The sequence below is a fragment of the Mus musculus genome, chromosome 19, assembly GCF_000001635.26.
Source record: "Mus musculus strain C57BL/6J chromosome 19, GRCm38.p6 C57BL/6J".
Taxonomy (NCBI): domain Eukaryota; kingdom Metazoa; phylum Chordata; class Mammalia; order Rodentia; family Muridae; genus Mus; species Mus musculus.
The window spans coordinates 55636082-55653986 of NC_000085.6; the positions used below are offsets into that span (position 1 = coordinate 55636082).

Genomic DNA, 17905 nt, shown 5'->3' on the forward strand with positions numbered 1-17905 from the left:
TGAGCTAAAAGAAAGAAAGAAAGAAAGAAAGAAAGAAAGAAAGAAAGAAAGAAAGAAAGAAAGAAAGAAAGAAAGAAAGAAAGAAAGAAAGGAAGAAAGAAAGAAAGAAAGAAAGAAAAGGAAGAAAGTAAAGAAAGTAAAATGTATAATCCCACGGTTTGCTGTTTCTTTTGCATTTTTTTTCCCTAGTGGGAAGGTAGGTATAAACCTGTTCTCAGCATTCTGTACACTGTCACTTTTTAAAGATGGCAACACCTGGTACCTTGTTTTCATCTGTGTGTTGTCTGCCTGGGGTACAGCTGTGTGGACTGGAGGAAGCCAACTCAGCTGTTGGTTCTCAGGTCCCAGCCACTGAGTCTCTCGTTAGGCTGGAGCTCAGTAACTATACTAGCCTAGCTGGTCTAGTGAGCTCCTGGGATCTGCCTGTCTCTGTCTCACAGCTAATTCCAAGCCTCATGTTTGCAAGCTAAGCATTTTACCAACGTCCCTGTCCCCCCAGCCCTGTCCCCCCAAGCCCTATCCCCCCAGCCCTAATCCCCCAGCCCTGTCCCCCAGCCCTGTCCCCCCAGCCCTAACCCCCCAGCCCTATACCCCCAGCCCTATAACCCCCAGCCCTAACCCTGCAGCCCTATACCCCCAGCCCTGTCCCCCCAGCCCTCTTTTTGATCTCATGACACAAGGCCCCCCATGTTGTATAGGCTTTCAATATCTCTGGACTCACAACAAGTTTTGTGCCTTATCCTAGGTAAGAATTTTTCTGCTTTTAATTCAAGTTTTTATTTATAGCTGGGCATGGTGGTGCACACCTCTAATCCCTGCACTCAGAAAGCAGAGATAGGAGGATTTCCAAATTCAAGGCCAGCCTGGTCTACAGAGAGAGTTTCAGGACAGCCAGAGCTACCTGATACCCTGTCTCAAAAAAAAAAATATATATATATATATTCATTTATATATAAAAATATCTATACATATACAATATATATACACATATATTATATATGTGTATATATACTTATATAATACATATATATATAATATATTGTGTATGTATAGATGTTTGAGTCAAAACATCCATATATATATATACATATATATATATACATATATATATACTTAGATTTAAATTTTATTTTCCATCAACTTATCAGAGAGATGGCAGACCTGACTCTGATCGCTCCTTCCTGCCATGGAGAGCCTGGGTAATCAACTCATCTTCCCACTGAGCCTCAGAGACAGTTGCACTCAAATGGGAGAAAGACAGGAAGATGCCGTTAGGTACCCACTGGCACCCACCTTCAAACATGTAAGAGACTGACATGGGTAAATATAAACGTGTGGGTCTGTAACATAGCATATAAATACTGTCTTTTATTGTTGTTTAGCAATGTTTTGGGTTTTTGGTTTGGGTTTTTTTCTATGCAGATTTATCATAGTGGGTGGAGGGGCTAAAATATTTCAAGAACACTGCATACTCTTATAATCCCCACACTGAGGCGGCTGAGGCAGGGGGATCTTGAGAACAAGGCCAGCCTGAGAGAGCCTGTCTCATGAAGGAAAGGACTTTATAGGAGGAAACTGTTGGAACTCTTGGGACAGGCAAGGGAGGTGCCTTCGGTCAGAGTCAGAGACAAGCAGAGAGAAGGCCAGCGTGATCTACACAGGAGACCATCTCACAGAACCAAGGGCTGGCAGTGACAGGACATGTGCCAAGCTCAAGGCTCAAGTGCCCGCACTAAAATCTATCTATTACAACATATTCTTTCTGGAGGCTAAAAATGGCTCGGCAGTTAAGAAAATATACCAGTCCTTCAAAAGACTAGAATTCAGGACCCGGCATGCTGGGAAACTTACAAGCCTCTGTAACTCCCAGTCCAGAGGCTAGGTTGCACTCTTCTGCCCTTCCCCCCTCTCTCTGTCTCTTTGTCTCCCTTCCTTCTTCCCTCCCTCCCTCTCTCTCTTTCCTCCCCCTTCACCCTCTCTCTTTCTTTCTCTCATACACACACATATACACTCATGCACACTCATATACTCACACATTTATACACTGACTCACACTCATTCACACACACACACACACACACACACACACTAAGTAAATCTTTTAAAATGTATATTCATTCTAAGAATGCTTTAAAGTTACCTTTTCATGCTAAATGACCAGTGTGGACAAGGGATGGTGAAGAAATATTACCTCTGCCTTCCCCAGGTCTCAAAGCTAGAGAGGGAACCCACCAGCTACGTGGAAATTCCCTGTCTTGGAGTTCAGCTAAATCATACCTGTGCTGTGGGTCCGGGATGAGTGACAGCATCTGAGCCCTCCCTCCCTGGCTCACGGAGAGCCATCTCTCTATCTCTCTGGTGCTATTACTTCCTTCCCAGAGCCTGCTTTATTTCTCCATTTTTTGTTTCCTGGTTGAGCATGGCACGTAGTGGGAGGGAGGGATAGACAGACGGACGCATGCATGCAAGAACGGTTGGATGGTAGAAACTTCTGTCGTTTCAGACAGCCTAAAAGCAGGTAAGATGTCACCACGGGGAGGTTGTCCCCATCCAAGATGTGGGCGGTGGACTGTGTGGGGGCAAGAGGCGGGGCTGGGCGGGGGCACCTGGCACTCTGCACTGCTGCGCTGGCCTTGGGTGCTTTTCTGGCAAATGCAGGGAGCAGCCTGCAGCGGAGGGTGAGGAGTCCTCTACAGGAGTCTTTCTCTACAGGTTCGTTTGTTTGTTCGGTTATGGAGAGCCTCCCCCATCTTAAGTGGGGGCCGAGGCTTCACAAGGGCCAGCCTCATTTGGATGTGCAACACCGCGGAGCTCCGGATTTCAAAACCTCCAGTACACTAAACGTGAAACTTTTGTTCAAATTTCAAGGATTTTGATAGCCCAAGTGAATAGACACCGCCTATTGATTTTCCCCTTACAATGACTCTTGGATAACCTATTTTCTCATTTATTTTTAAAGACAGCTCATGAGATTTCATAGCGATTCTGCCCAACCTCCTAATATCAAAATCCCTCCTTGACCTGAAAATTGTAATTCTGCTATAGATCACAGCTGCTGAATATTACCTTTTACTAAGCTGGTTAAATAAAATATGTCCAACTCACTAGATCCCACAGCCGTGGTCTGCAATCCTAACGATCCAGGGGCTAAGGTTCCTGCCTCTGCACGCTCTTGCAGGCCAGCACTAGAGTGTGGAGATGCAGCCATCAGCTCAGCGCTGGAGTCTAAGGAGGAGCAGCAGAAGCCTGCTCAGCCGATCTTCAATGATTTTCTTGTAAAACTTTTACAAGGGAGACCTGGGCTGTTTGATGTCTTCTAGACAATCAAATGTCCCCTGAGCCTACAACGCAGTGGCTGGGCTTTTCTCCCTGGTGAGGAGGGGGTATATTTGATGTAGGGCACGTGCAAAAAACAGCAAGGCCTTCACACTGGTAGACCAGAGTCCACAGAAGTGTGGAGGAGGACATCCTGTGTAAATCTGGGAAGACTGATCCTGCCACCGGCTGCCCAAGACCCTTGGTTCAAGGCTGGCCGGGCTAGAAAGGGTCCTGGTGGGATCTAGATTTAGGGCCTCCTGTTCCATCTGAGCTCCTTCAGCCTTGTGCATACCCACCACGGCCACCTACCCACCCTAACCACCTTACGAATATTTCAAAGCCCATGTTGCCATCTAAAGTCATCGCCTCTGGGTTTTACTATCTTATGCCTTGACCTACACTGTCTGTGGAACCTCTGCTCCCATCCGGCATGGTCACGCTCCCTTGATATCCTTATTCGTACACAGTTGGAATTAGCATGACTTAAGGAGAGTGTAGCGTCTTCAGTCCTGTACAGAGGGGCTCTTTGAAATGACAGAGACTAGAGTCTCCTCCTCAGAGGACCTGTGGACCTTTGCCATTCTGCTGTGTCTGGTCTGGCCCCATGGTGATGGAGCCAGGCCAGTCCTCCCTTCTCAGTGTCAATGATGCCTTGACAGTCGATGGGTCCCAGAGAACAGATCCCAGAGTCTACGGTATCAACACCAGGTGAGTCTGCGTGAGCAAGAGTGTCCAGGCGTGGCAAGGGTAGCAGAGGTAACACGTTACTGTCCTTTATGCACACTTTATGCCAGCGCTGACACACATGTGTCAGGAAGCCACCACTTTCTCCCTATGCTCCTAGCAAACACAGGTCACTGAGCCTGGCTCTCTTACCTCCTCAGAACTCTCTTCCACAATGAATCATCGAAAGCTCTCATCCGTGGTCAAAGGGCTTGGGGATGCTGTCTACTTTTGCCAGTTAAGTTTGCAGTCTCCTTGGTCCCCTACAGGCTCCTCCCCTGCAGGCTCCTCCCACTGTTTCCCGGAAACTGCTTCTGCTCCTCCCACTGCCCGCCCCCCCCTCCCCCAAGCTGTTTCGCCTCCTCTAGGGCTCTCCAATTCCAGTTCACAGGCTCCCATAATCCCCTGGGCCTCACTTTAGTCACTCGCTTTTTACTGCTGTGATAATATCATGACCAAGAGCTATTATCATAGCAGAGTGTTTATTTGGCTGAGAGTCCATCAGTCAGGGAAGCCAAGGCAGGAACTCGAGGCAGGAACTGGAGCAAGAACTGCAGAAGAATTCTGTTTACGGGGCTCACTGGCTAGTTTGTTGTGGCTTGATGAGCCTGCTTTCTTAGACAGTCCGGGGCCATCTGCCCAGGGTGGCACCACTCAACAATGGTTCGGGCGCCTTCCATATAGATCATTAATCAAGGAACTGACCCCCCCTCCCCTGTGAACTTGCCTACAAGCCAATCTGACGGAGTCATGTTCTCAGGGGCCATTGCCTTTCTTCTTAGCTTGTATCAAGTTGACAAAAAAGAAAAAAGGAAAAAAAAAAAAAAGCCAAAACCAGCAACCTAATCTTCACACGGACAACTGGTTGAGCTAAGAGAGAGTTGGACCAGGTGGGAGCGGCTTTCCAAACTCAGGGCTACTGCCCTGTTTCTAGACCTTGGGCATAGCTTTCCTTCCTTGCCTCTCTCTTCTGTAGGCGAAAAATTCCTTTTGCAATGATCCCAGTCTGAAACATTTAAACTGTGTGAGCCTTGGAGGAATCCTGCCCAGGGCTGCACTGTAGATCTTCTAGGGTAGAGGACTTAGCCCGCATCTGTGCCATGGATGTTCCAGGATGTTAACCTTCATCACCGGAGGAAAGAGTAGCCCTATAAAAAGCCAGGGTTCTGAATCAAGCGTTGTGACCAAGGGCAGATTCCATCTTCTATCTTATGAGAGACTTTGATCTAGTTGACACCACAGGACTGTGAGCATCTCACAAGTGACACTGTCCAGCCATACACTCACATAGCTGCTGGAGCCTCTGCAGGTGGCTCTCTGTCAACCTCAGCTCACTCCGGCGCCCTTCCTACAAGTCATTCACACGTGGATCGCCAGGAGTCATCGATCTCATGAGGACTGCCGACAGAGTAAAGCCATGTGACACCTGGCCAGAGAACCTGGACAGCAGGGACGATTCCAGAGGTGGGAGCAGTGAACTGAACAAAGGAGACATGCCTGCTTGGCCCCAGTCACAGAGGCAGGAACATGAGAAATTACCCATTTGTGCCTGAAGGAAAAGAGTGTCCAACAGTAACTGAACATGGTCAGTGAAGTCCAAAGCTGGTAACGGTTGGTTGCTTGCTTCCTCAAATGGGCTTAATGACACTATCCCTATCCTATCCAAGAAACTGCCCCTTGGGGCAAAGGCAGGCCTGGTGAAGTGATCCCCACCCAACACACAGTGCCATCTGCCTCCGGGGAGAACAGCAAACCTGGAGTAGTAATGTAAGCCTTTGTTTCTCTGCTACAGCCTCCTGTAGCCTCTGGAACCTCCCCTCCCTGCTGACAGCTAAGGTATGATGGGGATTGGAACCCAGGGGGAGCATGTCTCTCCCTTCAGGCCAGACACTTACACCCTCACTCTGTGGAACTTCTCAAAACAGGGCATTTAGGAAGCGCCAGGAGGCTGGTTCCCCAAATCAGTAGGGGCCTTCACTGCTGGACCTAAACAGCAAACAGATAATGTGAGTCTCCTCAGGGTCCCTCGGCTGACTGGCAGTTTCCAGTGAGAGCTTGACCCAGGCTACCCCATGGGACAAAATTACAGTGGCCCTAGCTGCCACTCAAGAGGGCCCTTCTGTGTACATGACTACTCTGTCCTTCCATAACTTAGGTCATCCAACTGTATACAGGCCTCAGCCATACCCAACAAGCCAAGCAATCGCTGCTCCGTGTCCAAGCCGGTAGGCTCGTCGCTTTCGTAACTGCTCCCAAGCCTTCTCTCAGGATAAAAAGAGACCTCCCAAACCTAGGGCGGCCCATTGGGTGTGGCTGGCAGTCCCATATTCTCCTGGTGGTGGGGCCAGGAAGCAGAGCTGCAGACCATGGCTTCTCTTCCCGGGTGGCACCCAATTGATGGCCTGTCAGCTTCGAAAATGTTTTCATCTCTGGAAGAAACAACGCGTGAAAGAGCAGTTCTGAAAGCGGAATTAAGAGCTTGTTAGACACGGGCCTTGGGTCAGGGTAGGTGGCCTATCTGGGGGGCCTTGGAGGAGACATGCTGGGATTCTTTTTTTTTTTTTTTAACCCAGCCGTTCTCCCCCACAGTTCCCCGCTTAATGAAGCCGTTGTACAAGGCCCTGGGAGAGCCCACATGCTCCAAAGTAGTACCAAGTGTCCCATTACTGTAAACGGCCTTTTAGTTTTAAGCTAATGCTATATTTGGAAAGTAATAAATCCTGGGGAAATGATACTGAGACTAACGGGGAACATATTACCTTTCATGTGTGTTTTTCATGTTTAAGATTTCTTTGTTATTATCTGAGGAGTGAGGCTCTGCACACACTCTTGGGCAAAAAAAAAAAAAAAAAAAAAAAATAAGCCTTAAAGCAGTAATATTTTAATAAGCATCAAATGTCTTCGATGAGATAAAAGTATTATATAGTGTTTTGATATTGGGCTTTAGTTAAAGCCTCATTAAAAAAAAAGAAGAAGAAATTTTTCTCAGATGTACTGAGGGTTAGTGGGGATGTATTTTTAAATTCAGGTGGAAGGAAAAGTTCCAGTTTGGGTCAATTATGCTAATTAAATGCCACAAATGACTGAAATTGCCAGCGAATGGACTTATTTGTTGTTTATGCTATTGCCATTGATCAAAACCAGCAGCTAATGGCTTGGGAACTGGCTGGAGGCCTTGGTCTGAAGGAAGAGCAAACGCTGTGCACCAATCAGAGCCTTGGCTTACAGAAGCCTGGGGTTTCCCCAGCACTGCACTTCTTCTGTCAGAGTTTTGTGACAGCCCAGGCTGCCTCTCTGAAACTCACCTTCATTTGTCAATGAATGTTGGTCCTGTTCCCAGCCCCAGCTGGTAGGCACTGGAGGGGCCCAGGTTACAAAACGAAACCAAGACTCCTATTTCTTCACACACAGCCCGCACCCAGGCTAGAGCTCTGGGCTTGTCGAACCGAAAGGGAAAGCCATTAAGATTCTGCATTTGGCTGTAGAAAATGAGGAAACTGGGCGTTAGAGAGAGGAACTGATCTGCCCAAGGGCACACAGCAAGCTCATTGCAGAACCAAGAATAGAAAGGCTATCTCGGGAGTCCCAGTATCGGTCTCGTGCCTCACGCCCCCCCTCCCCCCCGCCCCGCTGTGATACAATGGAACTTCGGCTGCGCTCCCCTCCCACCCCCATACTCTCAGCTCCCTGCTGTGACAGTATGTCCCTTCTCAGTTGGTGACATAAGCACAAGCTTCAAGATTGGAATCAGGCAGTGGGTATGCCTCTGTGTCTTCATCTCTTAACTGAGAACAGGGTCAGGTTTCTACTGCAAAATGGAACGCCAAGGTTGAGGAGCCCGCTCCATCAGTAAAAAGCCTGCTGGTGCAAGCCTTTGGGCCTGACTCCCATCTCCAGAACCGAACCCAAGTAAAACAAAACAAAAAGGGCCATGCGCGCACGCGCACCCCCTCCCCCATACGTGCACCCCCCCCCAATCCTCCCACGGAATGCAGTTGACTCTGGAAAGATGGGACCTCAAAGCTGGCAGGGGACCCGTGGCATCAGGCTGATGTGTGGACGCCAGCATGCTCATGTAACTCCTTGACTCCAAATATTCTCAGGGTCGGCTCTCCAGGTGAATAACACTTCCAGAAAAGCTGCTACCGGAGGGAAGACATCAGGAACCTGGGAAGGAGGGGAGGTCCACAGACAAGGGTGACACCTCCACTTTGTCTCATTCAGGACCCGTTTGAGTGCTGTTCCCCATCTGCCTGGTTCCCTGGCAGGATGAGTGGGCTCTTCTCATATGAATCAGAATCACAGCTAGGCTAGCTGGGGGCGCCTTTACCTCACCAGTCTGGGCTTCTGGTCCTGCTTCAGCCACCTGACACGGAGCACTTCAGTGACTTTTCGCTCTGAGCCTCAGTTTGCTGGTGTGCAAAGTGGGAGGCCTTGTCTTGGAAAGCTGCAGTCGGCATGGCTTGCCAGGAGGCAGTTTCTGAGTATTGGGGACACAGAGCAACCAGGATTGTCTCAGCTTCGTCCTTGGGGATGTGTAGATAATTCCCAGCCACAGATAATGCTCGAGTAAAATTTGGGGAATTTCGAACTCTGCAAATATTTGCAGTTGGTATTTGTGTGAGTGTTGCACATACACGTGTGTGTTCACGTGTGTACAGGTACATAAGTATACCTGTGTTTGTGGAGGTCAGAGATGAATGCTGTCTTTTGAACTACCTTCTGCCTTGTTTTGGGTTTTAGGTGTGTTTATCTTATTTTTTGTGATTGAGTGGTTTGCCTGTGTGCCTGGTACCCGCGGGGGTGAGAAGATCCCTTACAACTGAAGTTCTGGATAGTTGTGAAGTACTGTGTGGGGGCTAGAACCTGAATCTGGGATCCTCTGCAAGAGCAACAGCGCTCTTAATGGCTGAGCCATCTCCCCAGCCTCTACCTGGATTTTTGAGACAAGATCTCTCACTGACCTGGAATCGACAGTTCAGCTAGGCTTGCTGCCTGCCACCAAGCCCAGGGATCCGCCATCTCAGGAATACAAGTGGACCGCCGTGCTTGGCTTTTTTATGTCAGTTCTTGCTTGGGGTTACAATACTCAAGTCCTCTTGCTTTATTGGCTGAGCTATCTCCCCACTCCTTCCTCTTTTCAAAAGCAGGGGATCACGACGGGAGCCCAGGTTGGCCTTGAACTCACCATTGGCCCACCTTCAAGGTCTTTAAGACTGCATTTAGATTGCATCCTGATAGAGTGCAGCTGCCTGAGGCTGGAGGTTGGGAGGGAAGGGAGGATCGCCTGTGGCTGGTGGAGGACGGGGAGTCAGGGCCGGAAGTCTGAATCCAACCCCTGTGCCCTGTTCTCTGGGAAATTAAGGTCAGGATCCTAGGACTCACTACAACTGTAAAGTCTTGCCTCAGAGATGCTAAGACATTTGCTAACCATACCTCTAAACCACCCGGTGGCACAGTTGAAGCTGTTCGCTCTGGCTAGCTACCCTTAAGGGGACAGACTCACCCTCGGGCCTGAGGTGAAAACACACCCACATCCACCCCTGCCAAGAAGTCCAAGCCTCCCCTTCTACTCCCAAGGCAGGCAGGCAGCACATGGGGACCTGGCACCCAGAAAGGACCTGGGAAAGGACCTATAGTCATTTGATGGCTACCAGGGAGTCTCAGGGACCAAAGGACCTTCTTCATAGTAGAATAGACAACCTCCAGCACACATTTCCTGTTCAAAGCAAAACTGAGTTGAAATACTTAAAATGCCAAGAACCCTTTATCTAAGATGAGCAGCCTAAGAAATGGGACCCTCAGGAGGCCGGATAGCCATCTCTAGCGACAACCCAGGAAGTCAGACAGACCCTCTGTGTCAATGAGCACCACGTACCCACACCTTCATTAATCACTCACAGTTATCCAGGTTTCTGTCAATACTTCCAAGTTAGGACAACCGGTGCATGCATACCCAATCCCATGGGTGCTACTTAAAGCTAGCTGTCCCATGGCTCCCATGGCCAGTGGCATCTGGTCAGGGCACACCTGAAACTCCAGAGCAAAGCTTTCTCCTGCCTTTGAATCTCTGCTGAACACAGCGGGTGGTGACTGCCTGTTCCAGCCAGCTCAGGATAAATACAGCTTGTTTGTGTTTGCTGGTTGGTCCTCATCATTTCTACAGAGCACCATGGATCTACTAGCTCCCCGGATCCCTTAGCAGCTAATCTGTACTTAGTAGGATTGTATCCCTCTCTCTTCTTACTGAGAGACCCCCTTGCCTTCTCTTCACCTCTTCAAGAAAATTGGACTCCCAAGTGGCGAGCTGAGCACAAGAACCATAAAAGTCACCTGGCTCTTAGGAGACCAGACCCTTGGGAAGGTAAGTTGGAGATGACCTTCCCAGAAGCTCAGCATCCAGCAATGGGACAGCATGCATGAGTCAGGCCCCAGGTACAGCAGCAGCCCGGCCGCATCAAGCTTGCAAACTTGCTTCTCCTCCTTCCCTGGTACTCTTGTGGTCTCCTGTACCCTTTTCTGTGAGTCTCTTTTGCATCAGTAGCTTGTCGCTGGGACTCTGAGTGGATACACGACAGCATACGGCCTCAACTCTGTGGAACGCCTTCGATAAGATGGTGACACCATTCATTTTAATTCTGTGACAATTTTCTCAGCAACTAGGTCTAAAAACAAATGTTGAAGACAAGGGGTCTGTTTCTACATGGAGAAGTGATGGGGTGTCCCTTGCAGGGTTAGGACCAGGGCAGTGTGGTCTTCATACTCTCATGCTGTTGAGAGGCCTCCTGGGCTCAGGCAGGCCAGAGACTGCACACATCGCTCCCTGCTCCAGATAATGGACACACCTCCCCACCATCTCCAAAGCAGCCGTCTCACTTCCGGAACCCTCCTACGTGAGACCCTGGGGTCCTGAGGAACTAGTCTAAGTCATCAGGCCTGGCTTCTAAACTCAGTTCTGGAGCAGATTGGTCTCAGACACCTCTCTGGGCTTCAGTTAGTTATATCAATAAAATGGAAAGAGCCAAGATGTTTTTACAAAAGGTTTCCCTGACTCCAAATTCTGTGATGCTCTGGTGTCTGCATTGCCGTGGAGATGGACCACTTGAAGTAACATAGAGACGGGATGAGAAAAGATAGTGGAAATCCACCTTTCATGGCTAGGAACGCTGCCACGGCTGTTTCTTGCTCTCCATGTACCACTCACTGGTCTACATCTGTGAAGAGAGTGGGTCATGCAAAGGAAGGTATTCTAGGTGCCTGGGTAGGAAGGGCAGTGGATGACTGATGGAAGGAGTGAGGGCCAGACTTCCAGCCAGCAACTTCTAGAGGTGAGTGAATGGATCCTGAGTGAATAGTGACCCAGCAAATGCAGTGGTTATGAAGCCCGTCTTCCTCACAGGCTGAAACACCACAGCAGGCACTCTTAAGAGATCAAGCTCCGCCCATACTACCATGCCACTCTCTTCATCCACCTCCAAGTTCCCTTGGCAGGGCTCCTGGCAGATGGACTCCTGATTGAAGCTGCACTGGGACAGACTTCTCTCCTAAGGTACAGACTGTAGACCCATGCGGCCCTGGTGCCAAGGAGAGACAATGAGAATGGCCCCAAACCAGGAAGAACAAAGACTTCATTTTGAGAACTAGTTCTCGGTGAACTAATGATGGCGCCTTGGAGCAATCGTGTTGATAGTTTTGAGGCTGAATCTAGACTCAGCGGGAAAACGTGCCAGGATTGATTGGTGCTCAGATTGATTAGCAATGCCTGCTGTGGGTAAGGATTGCAAGTGGGGAATTAAGGTATGCAACCGATTTGCTCTGGCTGTCTATGCTGGCTTTCTACGGGGCTGTTATTTTCATCTGTTCTCTTTGCCCCTGAGACAAATGTGTACACTTTAACTGTCACATGTGAAATCACTCCCATAAGCCTTGGCCTCAGAAGGAATCCAGAATTGGAGTTGCTGGTGCGGAACAGGGAGGAGATTCCGTGTTTCCTTTCCGTGTTTTCTTTCCCGTCTCAGTTTCCTCACAGGCACGTTAGGAGTTGGGTTAGATCCGTGCTTTGCAGGCTGGGTACTCAGAAGCCCCAAGGAGCTCAGGTGGAGGAAGAAGCCCAGGACTGTGCTGTTGCCTAAGACACAACTGGGATGAAGGGAGCAACAGGTTCTGCTTCTTTAGAAAGGACTCAGGGGGTGTTAAGCTTACAGCTTTACAATGCCGAGAACACGATACACTTTGAATTTTGAGTTTTGGTCTTTTCTCAAGGCGGCAATATATAGCAGAAAATCTGGGCACGGAAACATGGGCCAGTAGAGCCAGCTCCCTGGGAGACTGAGTCAGGAAAATTGTTGGAGCCCAAGCATGTGCAGAAGAACGAAAAACCACCACCACACACAAACACAGAGTATGATACAGTGCTAAACAGTGGCAGCAGCCACAGCTCCCCACCGGCCACACAATTCACCATCACAGCGTATGATCATGAGGGTATGCCAATGCCAGTTTGAGCAGTCAGGTCCTGACTGAAGGCTGCGGTGGACTGCAGCTCCTCATAGCTACTATACAAGTGAGAACATCATGTCACAGCGGCAGGTTAGATGCCCCTGCTGGGTGTTGTGTGGTCAAATAGGGGTATTTGTGTAGTTAGGTACGTGTTGTGTGAGCATTCCTAAGATATGGCCAACTTCTGATGGGCTTACCTATGCGATGCCACCATTAAGTGATAGAACATCTATAAAGAAAGACATTTAAAAGACCAAGAGTATATGCAAAAAGGAAGATCATTGGGCTAGAGATGCAACTGGATTGAGGTTAAGGGAGAGAGAGAGAGAGAGAGAGAGAGAGAGAGAGAGAGAGAGAGAGAGAGAGAGAGGCCACTTACAGTCCCTTCCTGAGTTAACACTGTTTGGTACTGCTCGATTCCTGCCCACCCAGGTAAACCCCTCCCTTCCTCCTTTTCTCTCCATTTCTCTCTCTTTCCATTTCTCTCCTTTTCTCTCTCTTTCAAAGCAGTGAACTACAAGGTATTCATCTTAGCTAACTCTCCCGCTGTGGTAGAACTCGAACACAGAGATCACTGCCTGGTTCTTGTCATTAGATGCTATGAAGCCAACAAAGGAGGAGAAGGGGGAACAATATTGATGAGTAAATCTCTTTCCTCCCCATTTCCCAAAATCCCTTTGTCCCTTGCTTCATAACTGAGAAACGCAGGCATGGCCCGCGCCTGTGCAGCACAGTCTGAGACGGGAGCAGGCCGCCTCGAGCCGCCATTTTTCATGACTCTGCACTGACCGTGGAACTTTTATTCTGATCTTTTCTGAAGTAGGAGGAACCACCCAAGTAAGTATTTCTGCTCCAAATGTACTCTGAAGTTTCACCTCAGGAAGTCAGCTCCCTTCGGTTCCTCTTCCGGCCACAGTTTCACTTGGGTCCCATTAACATTTGCTCTAGAAGGTTCTGACTCAGCCCTAAAATGTGTCCATTCAGGACTATGACAAGTTCACTTTCATCCTTGCAGGAGGGAAGTGGCAGATTCGATGAGTGCCCTGGGAGGCGGGTCCAGTGAGTGTTCCACACTCCCCATGCTACATTGGGTCCTCCAGGATCATCGGGGCATGGCTTGAAGAGGAAGGGGCTGAAAACCAACCCACCCGTCTGGCCAGGTCCAAGCAGGGAAATCAGCATGGTCAAGATCCAAAGGCATGGGTCATCCTTGACTGAGGCCTTGGTCCCAAGCTCTCCATAAGAAGATCCTAATTCAGGCTGGGACTGGCTGGATGAAGCCCAGAGTACTTTCCCCCCATTGGTTGGATCAGATTGGCAAGACTGCTGGAGAGAGCAGAGTCTATGGCTGGAAAACTCAGCTTCATCTAATTATGGACTCTCCTGCCCGATTTCATCAGTGCCTGGCTCTAGCAAGACACTTTCCAAGTGAACTTGGCTTTCAGTGTCCCTCTACCCAGGAGGCACAATAACCCAACAAGGGAGGACATGGTGTCCCTCTCCTATATGCTGTTTAGAGTGGAAGCTTTTAGCTTCCAGAGGTGTCTTGGAGGTGGAACATGGAGGGAGTCCTATCAGGACACACAGCACCAGGTCCAACCAGGATGGGGCTGCTCCCCAGAGGACTGGATAAACCTGATACTCTTTTTTTTTTGAGAACAGGCAGAGAGTTTACCCTGCAAGGAGTGAGGTGCCTTCTATTTCCTCTGGGATCTTTCCTGAGACATGAACCCTGTCACCGAACATCTACACTTCGTGGGAACTCCCCTGTCCAGGGCAGGCCCTAGCAAGTGGCATCTTACAGAAATAAATAGTTCCTGGTCTGAGGAATGGGGACTCATGGGTACATGAGCCAGAGAGAGAGAGAGAGAGAGAGAGAGCAGAGCACAGGCTGCCAAGCTGCACTGCCCACTAGAACTGTCCCATGATGGTGTCACGTTTCCACTGGGTGTCATGATGTGGCATTTGAGCATTTATTCCCTGCCTAGTACCACTAAGAAACCAAATGTTTAATATAAATTTAGCCACGGGCAAAGTACTTGCCTGGCACGAAGGATGCCCTGGGTTTGGACTCCAGTCCATCATACAGCTGGATGTAGCAGCACATTTGGGAGGTGGGGCCACCATGATCAGGAAGTTTAAGGTTACCCTTGATTATATACTAAGTTAGAGACTATCCTGGGCAACATGTGATCCTGTCTAATTAATTAATTAACTAATTAAAATAACCACAGTGACTAGTGGTCATTATATTGGCTAGTATGGTTCTGGAAAACTTGAGACCCTTGACATCCTTACTTCTGGGGAGTTTTAGCAGGTGACCTTTCTTACCGGGCGACCTGGAAGATGTAACTTTGCTTATCTTTTGTGATTTTTGTATTTAAAAAAAATTTAAACTTATTCCTTGTCTTCTGCATAAAGGACTCATTCAAGGCAGCTTCTATCAAAGTGACCAAAGCTTTGAAGACTTGCTCTGCCTTCCCCAAAGCCCAGGAGACAAGTGCTTGCTCAGCACGGTCACATGGCCGTGCTGGTGGCTCCCAGGTGGCCTCCTCTCTGCCCAGCCAACCAAGAAGAGAGAAACCAGTTAGATAGATAAGCAGCGGTCTGGGCGTAGGAACGAACGTGGATAATGATGATAAAGACGTTTGACGTGAGTCCGCACCTGGTATTGTTCCTGATCTGAGAACCCCTCCCAAGGCTTCTCTAGTTTCTCTAAGGCCTTGTGGCTATCTTCCCTGGTAGCCTGCTTGGGTTTTTCAAGGCTGGGAAAGCCACCTCACTCTCTTCTTGATTTGGTAGACAAGTTAATGGCCCACTATGTGGCCTCGGAAAATAAGAGGAACTCTGAAGTTAAGATTAAATTAAAATCTTGGGGAAGGGGGAATATTCTCCCTGGACTGTCTGAGTCAGACAAATACAAATCATACGGATACTCTGTTGTTGGTTTGTTTGATTTCTTTGGTTTTGGGTTTGTTTGTTTGTTTGGTTGGTTGGTTTTTCAAGACAGGGTTTCTCTGTATAGCCCTGGCTGTCCTGAAACTCACTCTGTAGACCAGGCTGGCCTTGAACTCAGAAATCTGCCTGCCTCTGCCTCCCAAGAGCTGGGATTAAAGGTGTGCGCCACCACTGCCTGGCCATATGGATACTCTTGAGAATGAGACAGGAGGTCTGGGTCACTGGGAGGAGACCATGATAGAAGGGGGAGGCTAGAAGGCAAAGAAGGCAATCAGCCTGAGGAAACTGGGGGGATGGAGAGAGAGACAGAGAGAGAGAGAGAGAGAGAGAGAGAGAGAGAGAGAGAGAGAGATACACAGAGAGAGAGAGATACACACACAGAGAGAGAGAGAGAGAGAGAGAGAGAGAGAGAGAGAGAGAGCACGCACACTATGGTTTCCAATGCCCTGACCTAGACCTCTGAAGAGCATAACTGAATGATAAGTTTGAGCTGCCTTGCCTCGCTTGTTCCGGTCATTCCTGCACATGTAGGTGCAGCTCCCACTGCAGAGGGTTCTCCTGACACTCCCAGGGCAGCTAAGAGGCACGAGGAGCTCTTATTTCCTGCAGATTCGCTTCTCTCCCGCTTCACCCACAGCTGAGCAGCCTGTCCTGCTCCACAAGCCATCACCTACTTTGTGGGTCCTTCCCAGTGACGGAAGCTGCCTAGGCTTGCTCTGAGGCAGGGGATTGCTGACGTCCTCCCACTGCCCTGTGGCCTTCTGCACTCAGCCTTGGGCTCTCTGAAGAAACATCCTCCAGTGCTGTCCGTCTGTCCATCTCTCTCTTCCACTCTCTCCACCTTTGTGGTCTCCTCCATCCCTCCTCTCCTAAGTCCAGCATCCAAAGCCAGAACGGGAATCAAAGCCCACCCCTTCTCTGTCTCTCTCTGTGTCTGTTTCTAATCTCTCTCTCTCTCTCTCTCTCTCTCTCTCTCTCTCTCTCTCTCTCACACACACACTTGTAAGGACAAAAAGGCTGTGTTGACAGGCTTACTCTCCTTGCCCCAGGCTGCATTCTACAGACAGCACATTCAGGAAGCAGTAGCAAGAGGATCTCTTTGAGTTCCAGGCCAATCTGATCTACATAGTGAGTTCCACAGGACAGCTAGGGCAGCATGGAGGGACACTGTCTCAAATAAATAAATAAATAAATAAATAAATAAATAAATAAATGAATAAGGAGGAGGAGGAAGAGGAAAAGGAGGAAGAAGAAGAGAGGGAGGGGGAGAGGGAGGAAGAGAGGGGAGCAGGGAGGGAGAGATATGCCAGGGGGAGTTGATGATAAACACCAGGGTGGATGACAATGATGACAAAGATCAGGTCCCAGGCCTATCAGGAGGTCTGAGAGTGTGATCTCCCATTCGGTTCTAATTCTTTCCCTTTTTAAAATCATCACAACACGCTCTGTTGACCAGGCTAGGGACACACCCTTGGTCTAACACTCCTAGGTAACAGGCATGATCTCTCAAAACCACAGGCTTCCGTGTCACTCAGCTGGGTGCTGTGCCTCAGTACTGGAGAAAGGCATCTCACAGCCGAGGCACCGCACTTAGGAGTAAAGCCATCACCTTGATGCTTGAGCAGACACAAGGGAGAGGGGAAGAACCTCGAGTGGTGGTGCTGCTGCTGCTGCTACGGATGCTCCTCCTCTTCTTGGTCTTCTACGCAATGGAAGGTAATTGAATGGTGGAGCATTCTGTACTCAACTTCCACCTGACATAGATGACTTCTTTCCCCTTCCTTCAGGCTCTTTCTGGTTTCTTGGCCCAGCCCTCCCATCCTCAATATGTCAGTTACCTAGGGCGCAGAGCTGAGAGTACCTACCCAACCAGTTCTTTGCGTAGCCAGGTGTAATTAATTCATTAGTCCCACACAAGCATTCCCATTGATCTTTATTTAGTCTCCTCCTTTCACCAAGAGCCCATGAAGCTGGGGCATTAAGGATTGAGCAAGTATGACAGGGGCAGGGGCAGATAGAGAACCCCCATGTCTAGCCATCAGTCCCAGGAGATATTGAAGGCATGGCTGCCATGACAACTGAACTCCTCATCCAAAATCAAACATGCAGGCCAAGCAAGCTTCGTGTCTGTTAGGATCTAACTGTGACATGCTCCCCCACACACTCATGAAACAAATACTTTATCCACAGCTGGCAATACTATTTTGAGAGGTAGTGAAACCCTTAGGGCAAGGTTCAGAGCTGGAAGAAATGAGCTCCTGGTAGCACATGTCTATCTCTGCTTCTTGCTCCATTGTACCTCTCCTGCCAAGACATTCTGCCTGACCACAGGCCCAGAAGTACCAGACCTAACCATGAGCCAGGGTAAACTTTCCTCTTCTCAAATTGTTTAGATTGGTTGTTTGAT

At 49.0% G+C, this 17905-nt stretch overlaps 1 long non-coding RNA gene across 1 annotated transcript in view; it reads right to left on the bottom strand.

The window, feature by feature from the left end:
- Nucleotides 1–4507: 4507 nt before the first annotated feature.
- The window catches only part of 4930552P12Rik (RIKEN cDNA 4930552P12 gene), a 61616-nt gene continuing 48218 nt past the window's right edge, over nt 4508–17905 (bottom strand). The window contains exons 3-4 of the long non-coding RNA NR_045318.1: nt 7347–7520; nt 4508–6470 (exon numbers count right to left, since the gene is read on the bottom strand). This is a non-coding gene — a long non-coding RNA (RIKEN cDNA 4930552P12 gene). The remainder of the gene's footprint in view (nt 6471–7346; nt 7521–17905) is intronic.